At 35.9% G+C, this 18,244-nt stretch overlaps 1 long non-coding RNA gene across 1 annotated transcript in view; it reads left to right on the top strand.

The window, feature by feature from the left end:
* The window catches only part of LOC115301843, a 33,759-nt gene that overhangs the window by 1,050 nt on the left and 14,465 nt on the right, over positions 1-18,244 (top strand). The window lies entirely within an intron of this gene.

Here is an 18,244-nt window from a genome sequence, read left to right on the forward strand (position 1 = left end):
AGGGTAGGGAGGGGCATTTAAGACACAAAGAATGAGAAAAACAATGATTCAGGGGGCATGAGGGGGCATCGTGGGTTTCTGGGATTGCGGCGGCTCAGTGTGGCAGGAGCACGGAGTGGGAGGTGGCAAATGGCAGGAAATGAGCAGGAGAATTGAGCAGCGGTTGGGGTTGGTGGACTAGTGGTTAGAGGTCTTGGAAACACTGAGGTTGAAATGAGACTTAATTACCAAGCAGTCTTGGTTTGCAACAGATAAAAAACACAAATTTGGAGCAGCTGTTGGTCATGGCTGAAGGGAAACGAGAATAGTTCCAGGAGTGCTGATAATGTACCCATTCTTCATCTGTGTTCTCATCATATATCTGTGTTCGTTTTATGGAAATTTGTTCAGTGGTTAACGTTAGGGCCTGTGTGTCACAGTTTAACAAACATATAAGTGGAGAGAGAGAATTATTTCTATCCACAAATAAGCTACCAGTGATAGGCTGATCTCACGTTTTAAATGTCAAGGGGAAAATAAATCCACATACTGTAAGTAAGTTCACAACATTATTGAAATGAATGTCTGGGAGCACATGTTTGGCTATGTTTACATTTATGGGAATTGGGAGTTTTGATGCACGTCTGCAAAGTTTGATGTTCAAACATACTTTCTTTAAATTATGAAATATGCTCACAAAGAAACCATAAAAATGTTGGCCATTTACTAGCTTTGAGTAAAAAAAAAAATGGTGTTAAAGACATGTTGAAATAAGTACAATTGTAAAACAAAACAGGGAGTAACTGTATACATATGGAAACTAGAAGTGATGTCTAAATATTACTATTTGTGAAAAAAAAAACAGATTTCCTAGGATTTCCATGACAAATTATCACAATTAGGTAGCTTAAAACAACATTAAATCTATTTTCTCACAGTTCTGAAGACCAGAAGTCCAAGACAGTATATTTTCAGGGCCTTGTTCCAAAGACGCCAGGGAAGGACCCTTCCTTGCCTCTTCCTACCTTCTGATAGCACCAGCAATCTCTGGCTTGCCTCTGTCATCACTTGGCATTTTCTCTGCGTGACTCTGTGTCTTTTATTTCTTCACCACTCACATCGAATGAATGCCCACCCTAGTGACCTCATTTTAACTTGATTACATTTAAAAACTCTATTTCTGCAGAAAGTGAACATTCACAGACACTAGAGGTTAGGACTTCAGCATATTTTCTGGGGACACAATTCAACCCATAACAGCAAGTTATAGAAATATAGGTAGTTTGAGCTCATTTAGGTAAAAATATGTTTATATAAACATATACATGTTTGTGCAAAAGCATGGGAATGACTGTAAAGGAGAAGTGAGGTTGGGGCACCTGGGTGGCTCAGTTGGTTGAGTGTCTGACTTCGGCTCAGGTCATGATCTCATGGTTCATGGGTGTGATTCCTGCACCGGGCTCTGTGCTGACAGCTCAGAGCCCGGAGCCTGCTTCGAATTTCATGTCTCCCTTTCTCTCTTCCCCTACCCTGCTTGTGCTCTCTCTCTTTCAAAAATAAATAAACATTAAAAAAATTTAAAAAAAAGAGCATTAACTCAACAATGCTTTCATCTGAGGAGAATAAAGGGAAATTTTCATATTTACAAAGTATTTGAATATTTTACAATGATAATGTAATTGCCAGTATAATTTATTCTTTCGGTGTATATTGATTAGGTACCTACTACGAGTCTTGCATGAAAACTCAATCCGTCTTAAAATATATGTTGAAAAAACATTACACACCTTTTAAAAACTCAAAGCCTGCAGAGGTAAAGGAGTATATTGACTAGTATCATTAATTTAGAGATTTAGAATTTTCCTAAATCAAAACACAGGAAAAATAGGCATGCTGATCATATTTGACTTATATTTCATGTTCACTAATAAAGTAAATTTTATAATTCTTTTATCTATGGGTCATATGGATTCAAGGTCAAGTGACTTCATTTATTTTTATCAATAGGAGGTAGTAAAATAAGTTGCCTGGATTGGTTATTCTGTATATACATAGTCCCTAATCTGGTCAGGATGTGTCATGTCTAATGAAACATATATATGCAAACTCTCTTCTAATATAGTATTATATAGGTACAATTTGATTAATTATATCAAAATAATACATCATTGTAGTTTGATAGCCAAGATCTGTAGCATTGTTTTCTTAAATTTAAACTATGATATATTAAGACTTAACCATCTTTTATTTTACCTTGAACTTGATAATGTAAAGTAATGTCTGTGCTGAGAGTGTGTTAGCCCATTTTTCTCCCCATGTTCGTTAGTTTTGAAGTGTCTGTGCTGTTCTCCGTGGTATTTGCACAGGGCTGGGTGTTTCAGGCTTGGGGTTAGCCCCCATGTGCACCATGACGCCATTCTTCTCTGAGGCTGTTGAAAGAGCCCTGTGACCAGAGGTTTCAGAACTTGGGGACGTATCTCCCCAGTTTAGACCAGCAGGCATCCTGTACTCTGCCTATACCAGGGAAATCTCCCTCTTTTTCTCTTATTTCTGAAAGCATTTCCTTCTGTTAACCTCTCCTCTTAAAATCAGGGATTATTCTTTTCAACAAATTTAGGTATCAAGAGGGAGGGGAAAGCTGTAAGTGGTTTCTGCTATTTTCCTTATGGAAAGTCCTGAGGCAAGGAAGATCTAAGAAGTTGGCTTTCTGGTTGTAATTGATGAGGAGAAAAATGCAAAGTTTAACACAGATAAACAGTTCAAATACGATCTTGCCACTGCATTATTCAGGAACGTTACGATAAAAAGTTCAACATTTGCCAACAAAGCATTTGTAAACACAGAAAAGAGCAAACAATCCCTAGTTTGGAGATATCTGTGTTTGCTGTAGAGACTGTTTCTCGTTCCAGTCATGAGATGTCAGCAGATTAAAATGTATGTGTTTTAAAACTATGCTTTTAACTACACTATTAAAGATGGATTGAATAAAGATTGGTATGTAATTGCTGTATAATTAAGTCAACAAACCACTTTTCGGTCTCAGAATCTGAGCCCTAAAAAACGTATTCATACACTTTGAACCCATTCTGTTTAGAATTGAGGTAGAATGTAGTCCGTCCATTTTACCTGATTTACATGAATAAAGAAAACTTATGTAAAGAACATGTTGCTTAATATATAACTTTAAGACCAAGAGGAGAAAATGTGTATTGAAGTGCTTTTGGGATTTTACTTCAGTTGCTAAAGCTCATATTAAAAGAACACAAATGAGAATTGTTTCCTTCCTGTTTCTTCACCAAATAATGGACCTCCTAGACATTGGTGAGCCTGAGCCACTTGAACTGTAGAGCACTGAAAAATAGTGTTCACCACCCTCTCCCCTCAGAATCCAGTTATATTCTACTGACCTAAGTGACCATGTCTTCACTACAGTTTATCAACAAAAATAATTTGTAAGTTAGTTTTTGTTTGCTGACTGTTAAAATTGTGGTTGGTGATTTTGTTGTTCTTTGTGTTCTCTTATCTTGTTCTCCTTCTCCTTTCATACCGCATACAAATTCCTTACTGGTCAGGTGGACAGTGTGGTACAGATGGAACAGTACACATAGATATAGTACATTATGGAAAGAAATGGTTACTATTATAATGTGTTCCAAAGTCTCATATATAAAGTAGGTTTCTAACTAGTGGTCCACTAACCATATTTATGTATTTGCTAATTCATTCAATGGCTTATTTTTGGATGTTTATCATATAGTAGATATAATGCAAAATTCCAACTAAATCATTGTGAACAAAATAGAAGCGGTCTCACTTTTTTCCATGGAATTGAACGTGTTGTTTGTAGCAGAGGGGGTCGGCACATCGGGGTGTAAATGAAACAGAAGTTCTGTTTCAGCCGGTGGTCGCAAACTCAAAGTCATATCAAGAACACGCAGGTAAAGCAGCACGTTGTGAGACAGTAGGTGTTTGGCTGTTTTTATGTGCCTTGTTTCACGACTCTAAAAAAAACTGTTTGGGGGTGCCTGCCTGGGTGGCTCAGTCAGTTAAGTGTCTAACTTGACTTTGGCTAAGGTCACAATCACACAGTTCATGAGATCAAGCCCCATGCTGGGCTCTGTGCTGACAGCGTGGAGCCTGCCTAGGATTTTCTCTTCCTGGCTTTCTGCCCCTCCCCTGCTCACACTCTCTCTCTGAAAATTAAAAAAAAAAAAAGCATAGAAATAAAAAACTGATTGATGTATAACAACAAAAATATATATGTTCTTAAGTCCTCTGGTTTTCTGGTCATGTGTTTGAAACTTGAGACGTAAGCTTTTTTTAATAATAAGTGTATTTGAGAGGAGGCTACACACCATTTTTATTCAACTATTTCTTGGTTTCTACCAAACAATACGGTTTCAATAAGTTTTCTTTTCCCTCTTACAATAGGTAAAGATTTCTTTTTATAACTGTTCCTTCTGGTGACTTGCAAACTGATATGCAAATGTGAAACTTCTTCACAATTTCTGTAGGACATTATGCAAAGAAGAGTATTTATATCCTAAAAATGTATGCTATAATAACCATGAATATAGTTTTGATCTTTGAGTTTTAATTATGTCAATGATATTTACTTTAATGGGAACATGGTTTTCTCAAAAAGATCAAGGTTTAGACTATGTAGTCAATTTAAAAAAGTAGCTTTTTCATCATTTTTTATTTATTGATTTAATACAGTATTCACAGGACTTACTTCCCCTTATACATAAGACTCGGGTGCAGTGATTAAACAGTGTTTTTGAAGCAGTGTTATGCATTCAATTTTGCTCAAGGTTTTCTGCTTAGACATTCAGATGATGTTACTGAAAGGGCCACAGCACACTGATGTGATATGTGTGCTTGTCTTTAACATCATCCATTCATTAGTTCATTAAACACATTTATTGAGATCTACAAAGAGCAGAGTACTATGTGAATCTCTGTAAATATATAAATGAAGACCACATGGCCCTTTTCAAGGAAAGGAGTCATATTTTGAGATAACCATTATAATCCAGTGTGATGTACATCTCGTTTATTAAGTCCAGTGGGAACTCGGACTTGGAGATGTTTAACTGATTCTAGTTGAGGGTTGGAAAGAGAAAGTTTGCTTGGGAAGGGGCAGGTTAAATCCTCACCTAAAAGTAAAATATTCTCAAGCAGTGGGCTAAGAAAAGAATTAGGCAAAAGGAGCAGTCACTCTGTGATGATTAACTGAACCAGAGAAGACAAAGGCATCCACACAGGAGGACAGCATATACTTATTTATATTACATAAAAACGAGGGAATACTTGCCAGTTTGTATATCATCAATATCAATATATTTAAGCATGTATTGGTGTTTATGTTTGTAGATAAATGAGTTAGTATGTTGAAACACAAAGTTCTATGGCATGGACTATATGCTTGGGGAGTTTATAGGATGAGTAAAGCTAGTGCCTCGTATTAGAAAGATAAAAATTGTGCCAGCTTTTAAAATGATCTTATAAAGACATAATGCAATAGGCTGATTATATTACTTATATGCAAATTTAAACATGAATTCCCTTTGAAAAATACTGTTTTGTATTAAGATGGAGTTGGAAATTTTCAACACTGTTTTGATTTAATTTGTTAAAAATAGTATGACATTTGAAAACATTGATATCTTTGATACACACTTTACATCTATGATAAGTTGGTTGGTTTAGTCTCAAATATGTGCATGTTACTTAATGAGATTTTCTTCCGTAAGGCCTGTTATGTGTTAGGTATTGGAAATGCAAAGATTAATGAAGTGTTTATATTTAGAGTCCTATAATATAGTAAGAAGTATGAAGATTTTGGCTTTTACATGTCACAGGAGGTATAGCAGAGGGAGTGTGTGGTATTGAGTGATGAGGGGTAGCAACTTGTGTCCCAAGAAACCTGAATGGGCTTCAGAAAATGGAACCATTTGATCTGAGATTGAAATATGAGTATGAAGTTATGGAGAAAATTCTAGGCACAGCAGGTGTAAAGATGGGAGTAAGGGCACTAATTTGATTATCTGCTTGTAGTTTGGCATAGCTGAAATATAGGCTATCATGTGTTACATCAGAAACATAACATAGGGCTCCAAACACATTATGGAGAACTTGGTGCAACATACATTTTCATTAATAGAATAACATCTGTAAGATGTTAGTATGGTAAAGATGATATTATCTTTCAACTCTGTGCTTCTCTGGTTTTATTTTTGCCTTATAATTACTTAAATTTCAAAGGTTTTCTTTTTTCCTCAGGATTGAGAAAATAAATTTGAGAATAAAATAAATAAAAGTGAGAATTTTCCACTCAGTATTTTTGAGAATACTCTCTGCACATGTACATCATTGTAATTCTTTACCGTCTTCCCCAATGTTCTGCTTCTTGAGATTTATCCAGTATGGGGACCACGCTTGGAGTCACCATGGATTTATACTGCCTTTTAATATTTTTATTCTCCAGTCAATAGTTAATGCAACACAAACATGCATCTTGAGACCTCTGGGCTTGTTTGACCGTGGCTAGTGTAGCAGTGAACCTGGGAACTCAGTCCTCCTGGAAGAGACTCTTTTCATGACCCCAAATCTTGTGGAATGGAACCTCTAAGTGTTATGATCACATTTGGCAAAAGTCATAAAATGTATTCAATAAATTCCCACATTTTAACAAAATGGTATCTTTGTATTATTACTTATTTGCGTGTCTTCCTTTCAGTGAATCTTAACATGTGAAGAGAGGACAGGCATAGAAATTATTATAAACTGCTTCCAAAAGTATATGAATTTTAAGAATTATCTGCTTGTACATATATAGTACACACACGCACACACACTCATGCAAACACATGCTATTTTTGCACATGTACAAACATGTATTTTCATTATATGGTAGTTTATAAAATTATACATCTATTTTAAAGAATTGTAGATTTCAGTATGTTTTTAACAATATCCAATTTTTATTTAATACACACATGATTATTTTATGTGAGACAGCTGATGGCATATTTTTGACATTTAAAAGACTACTTAATTTTACAACTTTGAAAAATGATCATTTTAAACTATTTTGGTTTTTATTTGTTGAAAGGATTAGTGATACTTATTTAAGTCCTTTTCTTTGTTTGAAAATATCATTGTGATGCTTCAGGACTAGACCAAATTTGGTTTTTCCAAGAAGCACTGTAAATAAGATAACAGAATAAAAAGTGATTTTCATTTTCTTATTTTTTATTTATAGTATTAATGGAATGCTGTTAAAAAATGAAGTGAAATGCTTTTATGTGATGGGGAATATGATGGGTTTGCTCCCCATACCTTGTCCTACAATCTGAAATGCTTTGCAAAGCAAAATAGAAGTCTAGCAAATTTAACTCTTTTACCTTTTCACCACAAACTCAGGGTCAGAATCAGGCTCACCCTCTTTTTTGTGGCTGCATCTTCCCAAGGACCGTAACTACATAGATGCTGTAAAATCTAAAGCAAAACTTGTTCCGACATTACACACTTGAGAATGTACTGTAAATATGTTTCTCATAACTTAGAAATGAAAATGACTTATTAAAGTCTTTTTGAAAAATAGGTGTTAAAAATCACTCTTGGTACAGATATTAACCTCAAACTAAAGCTTCATGGTCCATTTTTACCTTCTAAAGCAGCACATACATTTTGGTCATTCAATTATGTTTCATCATCAGGATCTACTATATACAGAAAATGAATGATATTCATAAATTTTTCTTTTTACACAGTGTCAACTTTCTCTATAGTAATATAATATTAGCTTTGGGATAAACTTCATGCAGTCTTAGAGATACCAGAAACAATAACTCAGTCTTAAGTAAGAATTTGCTAAGAGTGAGAATGGATAAATCCAGCTGTAAGAGCCGAGCCCTTGACCTAGAAGAGGCCAGGCTTCTGTGAGTAAATAAACAGTGACATCATGATGCAATCTAGTAAGTGCTATTCCAGAGATATGACAAATTAGGTCAAGACAATCAAGGTGGGTGTTGCTCTCCCACAGCCATTCTTAGAATAATGTAAAGAGCTGTTGAATAAACCAAATGAAAAAGATGAAATTCTGCCCTGGTTCCTGGTTTGTGAAAAGAACTTCTACTGCATGACATCTCTGTTTAGCTAGAAAACACAGAAATCCTATTCTCCATTACCTTCTGATTTCTGATTCTAATGGGCCATATGGTTCCCGATTCTTCTGTAAGTAACTTAATGCTTTGTGTAATTAAGAGGGCATATGCTTCCTGTACGAAATCACTGTTAGTTCTCCTTTGCATGGCAGAAACCAACACGGACCAGGTTGTGATATCAGCTTTTATCTGCTGCCAATAAACTTTAAAATTGCTTAATAAAATTCAGAGAAAATGACGATATGTCTTACAGTTTTCAAGATAACTAGTGTTCATTATTCTAGTTTATTCTGAGACTCTCTGCTCAAGAGAACTTAACACCTTGTCACTCCCCATAACCCTCTCCCCATCCCCCACTTGCACGGTTTTATAATGACAATTTGACCAGATATCAGGCAAAGTTAAAATTCTCTTTAGATTCTTTCTGAAATTTATATATTCTATAGCATCATTCCAGCTCACTTATTTTTAAATATCTCACACAGAGAACCTATTTTTTTTTTCCTATTAACCTACTCTGCAAAGCCCGAACTGCAGGTGTATGGTCAAACAAATGTGAGTCATCTGTATAATTTTATACATGAAAGGGACAAAAAGGCATATCACTTTTTGTTTCACATTCTGAGGATTGACTGTCTTTGATCTTAACTCAAAATAGCTGTAGAATTAAGTCCTTTATCTTGAGTCTTTATTCTGTTTCAAGTTACTGGGAGGATGGTCTAATTCCTTTCCTTTGTTCTGCTCAAACGCTTTTTACAGCTATCAGAAAATACTGAGTTTTACTAAAGCAGTAATTGTCAGAAACGCTAGCTAGGAGTCATGTTGGCGGGGTTCTGCATGTATCTGAGTCCACTGAAGGCAGTGGGGATTTTGAAACTTAAAAATTAGTATGCAAACAAAGTGATGTAGGAGTATGTGACTTAATTTTTATCTGTTCGGCAGAGGTATTTGCTAGATTGCAGTAATGACTGTACTTATTCTGCACCTGTTGTCCGATCCATGACTTAGGTATGTAACTTTGTGATAACTTCCCACCATGGTTAGGAAGAACTTCCCCACCTTTTGACTCTGGTCTTCACTTGCTTTGGCCCCGGGAAGGAGGTGGAAATAACCGTGTGCCATTCTGCACCAAGGTTTCAAGATAACTTGCATGTTTCTGGTTGAGTTTTTGCGCTTCTGCCATAGCCTGAGAAGGACATTCCTGGCAGTCTGTTATTGCTAGACAAAGAGGACAGACCTGTGGAGCAGAGCCAACCCACAGATAAATGGGGAGCTTACTGAGGTTGGCTGGACTCTATAAATGAATAAGAAACACCAGATTAGTTGTATCCTACTGAGTTTTAGTTGTGGGCCGGCGAAGATTACAGAACTTCCTACTTCTCCACCATCTTGCCCCTTCCTTCCTGAGTTTTAAGGTGACTTGTTTTGCAGCAAGAAGTCAATTTGTATTTGATGTGCCCTAAACAGAAATCCCCTGCCAGAAGTGGCTATTCAAAAGTTTCAAAGATCCTTATGGAAACCTACAACAAAGATTTTGTTAATTAGTATATGGCTGGCCAAGAATTGATGAAATGAATAATGTTTAAGATATGTCATCAGCTCTGCCACCATAATTATTTGGGTCATACCACTTTGAGAATCCAGCTAGCTCAACAGGTTAGTACCTTTAGATCATGTCTAGAGACTCATTGGCTCTATGTTCTTCCTCTATGCAGGAGTGTTTTTCAACTAAAGGACTGACTGGATTACCAAAAAAAAAAAAAAAAGTTAAAAAAATGATCATATGACTAATTTCATGCCTGATTGGTAATAAATGTTTGCCTGTTTGACAAATTTTTTGAAGACTTGCTTTCATTGTGAAATACGGAGGCAGTCACTACTGTTTTTCACTGAAATACTTCTAGCTCTTCATCTTCCGTGGGACATTGCATTGTGATGTTCATGGTTAGTAAGCTGTGAGAATGACTTCTTGACCTAGCAGTTAATTGCAGCTAGAAGACCACTCTCTTTGCTCTCTGCCATGGCCTCTGGCAGTGTTCTTTTAGTTGCTGTCTGTCAGTCTGGGTCTCCAAGTGAGAACAACAAGGACAAGGTCAGAGCCTTTAGTCAACCTCCAACGGACAGGACATAAGCCTTTATTATTTTAGCCTCTGAGATTTGGGTTTTTCTTTTTCTTTTTCTTACTCAAGTGTAGCCTAGGCTCATGTACCACATGATAACGAGGCTATTGGGAAGAGGAGATAGAGTGTTCACCTGCCTCTAATCACCTCATGTGAATGACAGTAATAAAACTTGACAGTTATTGAATGGATCATTTAGCAAAAGTGAGGTTGATATATTTCTATACCGGTGACTCAAATACAGCTTCTTATGCCCAGTTCAAAATATGTCTTGAATCTTTTCTGGAGTGGGAATTAGTTGATGGGGCTCTAATTCTTTCTCAGTCGATAAGTATTATTTTAAATAGGAATACTGAATTCTCATGACGGGGTTCTGCTTTGAAAGAGGGGGTGATATCTGGTATAGAAGACTCCTGGAGGTTCAGAATAAATTATATATGACATGAGAAAAATGCATATTTTGGAAAGTTAAGATAGTTAAATAAACTTAGGATATTTTTATTTAATTTTCTCTCAGAAAACACTCAGGCCAATCCTGGTAAGATACTTTGCAGCCCAGCTGGAAAACTTCACCAGCTCCCAGAAAGTGATGTCCCAGGGCTGCTGAGACAGAAAATTGGAGGGCATGCTGAACATGTGAATTATGTATTTCAGTGCGTGTTTTGTGTGGGATCTCATTTCGTCTTCCCACAGTGCTCTGCTTTAGCTTTAAGTATGGTGCTTCCTGTGTAGGGTTCTTCGTAAGCGGTTGAAGGTTAGTTTAGGTCAGTTGGCCAAGACCATGTGCACGTTGAGAAAAAATAGCAGCACTTGGATTTCAACTCATTCCTTTTCCTCCAAGTGTCTTGCCTTCTACTATAAACTGCCTCGTGTTCTATCCCCACCAGGGCTGCCCCTTAAAACACGCTAGACACATCCTCTTGGTTCTAGTTTGGTATCCCTGGGACTTGGTCCTAGGTGACCACACACAGATCATACCCTGTGTGCAGTGGTCCTCACTTACGTCTCTGTGAGGTAGTGCCTTACCTGACCTCTCCCATCGGTCCACTTTTCTTATTCTTCAATTGATTTTTCTTACCACCTTTCCCCATTTTATCATTTTCCCTTTTCTCTGTACGTTCTCCATTTAGTACTATATTTTTAGGTATTTGGTGAGAGGGAAATGAGTTAGGACTAAATCACTGGGTAAGTAGGAAAGCTGAAATATTTTAGTTTTTTTCCTCCTTCTGCCCAAGCATTATGAACTAAATATGATTGATGGTAGTTTTGCAGTATTTCTGAAAGCCACGTAGTTAAAAGTATGATAGATGTACTTTCTTAAAATGTTATTTACAAAGCGTATCTCTTGTCTCTTTATATAAATTTCCTAATTGTGAGTAAAAGAAATGAACAAAAAAGAATGGATTAGCCTAGTCTCACATACTAGAAAAACCAAGTAGCATTATACAATATTTCTTATTCTGAATATTCATGAAATATACACATTTCAAGCTATGGCTATCTGGGGGAAGTTCATGTTTACATGAGCATTATATTAACCTTCAGTCCTCAACAAATAGGGTCAGAAGATATGTTCGTATATCTTTGGAAGGAAAAAAGATCACAACATTGTTGAACTGATTTAAACATGTGTCAAGAAGTTGTAGTATGAGGTACTAGATATGATTTGACTGGGGCCTCAAAATGTCAGCAAGGGCCGAAGCGAGGTTTTTATGTTTTTTGGGTTGTTGTTGTTGTTGTTTTCTTACTGCTTCAACAACGGTCCTGTATTCAAGATGGCTGCCAGAGCTCCAGGCATCCCACAGGCAGGCTGTGGATCCAGAAGAGGCTGGCCTTTGCTTGGGCTTACTTGTTAATAGTGAGGCAATGTCTTCCAGGAGCAGTGTCTGCGGAAACCATAAGAACTTACCAGTTTGTATCACATACCATGCTTAGAATTAAATAAAATAGATTGAATCTTGAGGTTGGGGTAAGACCACCCTCCCTGAGAGAGATATGTAAGCTATATCAACTTTGGGAAATAGAGGACAAGGGCAAGTATCCGCAGTACAGGCAGGTGACAATGACTACGAGAGCATTTGGTTTGTTTCCATATTACAATTCGTTTTTTCCTGTTGTCATTCCTGCTGAAACTTGTGTGTATATCTGTAGTATTTGTTTGCATGAGAAAGAGGGAAAAAATAGGTGATTCTTATATTGTTAGATTCAGCAGGCTCATGGAAAGTAGCTTCTTGAACATTAGGAATGAATTTGAGAAAATGCATTTTGCTTCAATGGTGAAGAAAATAGTGAACTACTTATATTCCATTTCTGCTAATCCTTCTTGGTTAACCACATCTTGTTTGTTTCTTCTGTCAGTATCTATACTGTTTCCAGCGTTACTTTAGATATTGTACATTGTTCTATTTTGCAGCCCACACAGAAATATCGTCATTATTATATGTTTAACTTGCTCTCCAGATTGATTAGTCACGGATATGTATTTCCAAATACAGTGCAGTGTATTATATGGAGAAAATCACTTTGGCCAAAAAGATGCGTATGCGTTATGTGTGTATTGTAGTGGGGGTAGTTGCTGGTGAATACTCAATTCCCTTCCATTGAAAAACAACATTCGGAAGGCACTCAAGTTGCTGCAGGAAACAATGAAAAGAAGGAAATGTTAGTCAAGGGTGAAAGGCACCATATGTCCTTCAGTACCTAGGCACAACAGGGAGTCAGCCTAATAGCTGTCTTAACGCCCCCTGTTGTGTGTAGGTATCGGAGGACATATGGTATATTTCACCCTGAACTGTGAATTTCCTGAAACAGCTGTAATGTTCTTTTAATGTAGTTTGTGTCCATCATTATATAGAAGCAGAGATGTTTAAAGCGTCCCTCTGTCTCCCACTCACAACAATCAAAGGGAATTTGTATTTAACTTACATTTACACTTCTAACTATTGAACTTTCCCATTTTGAAATGTTACCTGCCCACCCTTTACCTCTCTCCCTTCCTCCACAAATCAATTTCCCTCTTTCTATTTCTTGCTCCTGTTCCCTTTTCCTCTTCTGTAGTGAGTAGCAAAGGGCTACTGTTGAAGGAATACAATGACAAATTTTTCAAGTTGTTTTTAAAATGACAGCTTGCATCTGAAAACTGTTGTAAGCATTTTTATTTTTAAAATGTTGAACAAATTTAGACCTCAATTTCAAGTTTGGGATTTCAAATATATTAGTAAAAGGGGGAAGTTTTGTTCATTATCTCCTAAAAATTCAGGGTTTTTTTTTCCCCCCTTAGGGACATTTTATACTTTTGAATTCACAAAGCCAGTTCTGATTTGCAACCTGTGACATAGAAACCGTTGAGTAGGATTCTTAGATTCAAACAGTAAAGCACAACCTGACTGTGAAAATGAGAAAAAAAAATCTCATGAGGGCCACATGGAAAGTAAATTATGATAAAAATTAAGTAAACCTATAGTCAGGGATATGGATGAAGGATATAATTTCAGAGAAACATTTGTGATGTGAAATTGATTTGGCATAGATATCACTGTTAAAAAGAAAGTTCATCTGAAATCAATGAAGGTGATGAAGAGCTCACGTAAGACACAAATGACAAATCTTAGAGAACAGTTACTTCTCAAGGGTCATGGGGGGGTGGGGGGGATGAAAACTTATAGCATTCAATTAGGACCCAAGAAATGGCTTACTTAAATTAATAATGGCTCAACATTTAAAAAGAAAATGTGAATAGGTAATAGACTGTAACACTTTGCCTTCACATGAGGACATTTTATTATAGTTTTGAACTGTGGTAAATGACAGAACTATTTCATTTTAAGTATATTTACCTAGTTTAAATACATACAGTTCTGAAAAATAATTCTTTTATATTTTACTTCATTGTGGTCGGGTATGGCATGTAGCCATCATTATTCCTCAAAGATTAAGGAATTGAAATGCACACAGATAGTGTTAGAGCCAGTTTTAGTTAACAAATCCACCTGCTCAGACATCTTTGCTTTGCTAATAAATGGAGCTGGAAAGGGACAGATTACACTAAGAATTCTTCCAGGCATTTCTTTGGTGGATAAAGGTTTTGATAACACACTGTATGCCCTAACTACATACAAATATTTTAACATCAGTCACCAGAAGAATATTAAAACTAGTTCTATTACCTTGGAATTTATGATAATAGTTATAAAAATTTTACTTTTATTTATTTCTGATAAAAGTTAAATAAAACTAAGCAAAAGAAATATGATATAGGAGCTTACTTGAGAAAATTGATTATAATAGGTGTTTCCTTTTTTACAAATGTTTTTTTAATTATTTATTTTTGAGAGAGAGAAAGACAGCAGGAGCAGGGGAGGATCAGAGAGAGAGAGGGAGACACAGATTCCGAAGACAGGCTCTAGGGTCTGAGCTGGTTGTCAGCACAGAGCCCGACACAGAGCTCGAACCCAGGAACCATGAGATCACGACCTGAGCCGAAGTCGGACACTTAACCAACTGAGCCACCCAGGGGCCCCAGCATAGGTATTTCTAAAGGTTGGTGGAAGATCTACACCAAATTTCTGTATATTCTTTAGAATAGAACCAAATTATCAGTATTAATAACTCAGGGTATTTTGATATGTAAAGTGATATTTAGTTTAAAATATTTCATAATTCTTGTTTAACAGTAATATACATTCTTCTTTCCTTAATTAGTTCCTATGGATTTTGTTTTTCAATTTGCATCAGGGTTCCAGTCACTTACATGACTGATGGCCCTTTGTGATAAGTGTATATCTAGAACAGTGTTTTTTAAAGTTTAATATGCATAAAAATCACCTAGAAGCTTATTAAAAATGCAAATTCTGACTCAGTCTAGTATGATGCCCACTTTTATGTAGTTCTAAAAAAAGGTCCCAGGTCATGCTGGCATTGCTGGTTCATTTTGAGCAAAAGCCTCAATTCAGTTTCTCATATTCCTTGACTGCAAATGGATGCACTTAGGGAGATATTTAAAGTTACCAATACCTAGTCCCACTCAGACCACCAATGAAACTTCTGATGTGGAGTCCAAGCATCTGTATTTTTAACGTTAACCAGGTGATGTGAAAATGAAGCCACATTTGAGAACAGCTGTTTGATATGATACCTGATTTCTGTTCAAGCTCTATGACAACCTTAGTACACAAGATCTACTTTGTAAAAGCATGTGTTCTGCTGGAAAATGGGGCAACCTGTCAACTACAGGAGATTGGGTAAGAAAGTGGGTAATTTTTTGGATAGTGAATTCACATTAGTGCTACATGCCTCTCACTGAAAGGAAGAAAACAAGAAGATTGAAAAATGTAATTGAATACCACTAAGAGTACCAAAGGGAGATCAACAATCCATTAAAAAAAAAAAAAGGGTTTGGCTTGGTGCGAAGATTGTAACATGAGGCAAAGAAAAGACAAAGGTCAAGGCCATATCTAATTAATTATGGGAAAACCCACGTGTAATTAACAGCTGTGTGGGATAAATATCCATGTCTGTGTACTTCTAAAGGTGAAATGAATCTGTTCAAGTGTGGCCCTATGTCAGTTACTCTTAGCTTAGTTTAAGTTAACCAATTCTTTAGTCTCATGAGACAAAGAATGTCCTTATACCACTGTAATTATAATTACAGTCAACTCCTTCTTCTGCACCTCCTGTCCAAACTCTTGATTTAGTTTTCTCTCAGATACTTATCACCTTCAGACATACCACAGCATACATTTCCTTTGTTTACATTAAAATGTAGGTACAGAAACCTCTGTCTTATTTTCCTTCTTGTATCCACGTGCCTCAGCAGTGTAGAACACGAAATATATTTCTTGGGGAAATATTTGTTGTACATGTAAATGAAATGAAACAAATATAGAATAGAATAACAAAATAACAAAAGAAAAAGGGAAGATAACCCTTGACAGTAACGTAACCTTGTATGTCAACTACAATAAAAAAAAGATAAAGTTGAAAATACCAAATGCTTGTCAAAAAAAAATACTCTTTTTGATGTAAGGATCCATTCTGGCTCCTCCTACCAACTAAAGGAATCTTTGTATTTATTGCTTTTATATGAAAGCTTGGCCTTATAAACTGTTGTATCTTGAGTTTTCTAAGATGTCTGCATCATAATACTATCAAATTAACAAAATCTAAATTAAAATTTCACAAAGTCTCTAAAATTTCATAGGTAAAATATTTCAGATGTCATACTGGGTACTTAAATTATTAAAATCCTTAATTCAACTAAAAAATTACTCTTGCATATTTGCAAGATGAACTCAAAACTTATAAACTATTTTTCCCCATTTGTTCAGAGAACTTGGTAATTTTCAGATTAATTATTCTTTTGGCGGGACACAGTAAATATTCTACTAGCGAACCTACCAAATAATGGCAGACTCTTACTTTAAACTGTGAAAGGTATTCTAAATTTGTTATAAACTCTTAGCATTTAAGGTTGTAATGAGAATCCAATGAGACCATGTCCTTACTTTTGAGTCAATACAGTGACAGTTTTTATTTGTGTGTAATCTGTTTATGAAAGAAAACTTGTTCACTTTACATGTCTAATGCAATCTGGTACATTCTGCGATTCTTTAATTTTATGTATAACTAAAAACAAAGGAGGACAACAGGAGATACTGGCAGGGGGGTATGAATTATGACTGTTTTCTGGTTTAATGGGATCTGTGGTAGCCTAAAGTCTTGATAAACAATCATGATGGTCAGCTAGATTGGTGATTTCTTGGTATTGTTTATGGATATTCTACCTTATTGGCTTTGTTTTTCTTTCGATTTCCTATTTTTTAAAGTACGTACAGGAGGGGAAATGTCTGATCACAGCACTTCTATTTAAGGACTGTAAACATTTATATTTTATGGTGTCTAATGATAATTTGGAACGTGAATTGGCCACAGTATGTTAGATAATTATAGCTTCCTTTCTACTGGGTTATACTTTGATTCTGCTTTTCCCTCCACCCTATTCTATATTAACATTTTTTGGTTTAAAAAATCTAAATTAACAATTATCTTTTATTTCTCTAAATACGGCTGAAAACAGTTGAGTTAATTTGGGTTAATTTGAATCAACAGACACTTGAGTCAAATAGCGAATTTTAGGGAAAATATGGTTGAATCAGTGGGAAAAAAGGGGGACAATTGCCTATGAAGAGAGACCCATCTCCCCTCCATGAAGTTTAATTGTGAACATTTTAGGCGTGATGAATCACTGCTGACCACTAGCCACTTCACCATCGTTCTGTGGTCATTGTGGGTGCTTGTGGCTATAAGTTTTGTATTTCAGTTAGTAGTGGGAAGAAACTATAAGCATAATTGTAATATTGTAGGAGCCTTTTGTAAGTTGCACATGGAACTAGAAAAAAGAAGTCTTTAGAACTCGTTGGCCTACTAAAACCTCAAACTTTGTCTTCATGGAAGTTAAAATAAATGATCCCTTCTTTTTGATTCTGTGTATTAGTCCAGTGGAACAATCCCAAAAACCATTTATGAGAATGTTAAAATACGCTTTGAGAAAACCACCATAACTATATTTTAAAATTGTTTTTGCAAAGCCTTGGGCACTTTAAAGAGCCAAGCAAACAAAAGATGTAAAATTACTTTAGTTGTTCTCTAGCCTGTAACTATCAGAATAAAACAAAACTGGCTGCCATGGGTTGATTGTAGAAATAATGCGACTGCGACTTGGAAACAGGGCAGAATTTTCTAGTTACTGGAAAAGAGAAAGAAAGTTGTGGCAAGTGAGGTCATGGGTCATGCCACATGAAGCATCATGGACATACAAATATTTTCTAATAGGAAATACTTTAGTAGATGTTTAGTAACTAGAGTCAGAAGACAACATGAACACAGGGGCATCACAATGGAAATATGCCCAGAATAAAGTTTTTTGTTGGTGTATATGAATTCAGTTTTAGTATTTATTTGGATTAAATATGGTAA

Source organism: Suricata suricatta, chromosome 9, assembly GCF_006229205.1.
Source record: "Suricata suricatta isolate VVHF042 chromosome 9, meerkat_22Aug2017_6uvM2_HiC, whole genome shotgun sequence".
NCBI lineage: Eukaryota > Metazoa > Chordata > Mammalia > Carnivora > Herpestidae > Suricata > Suricata suricatta.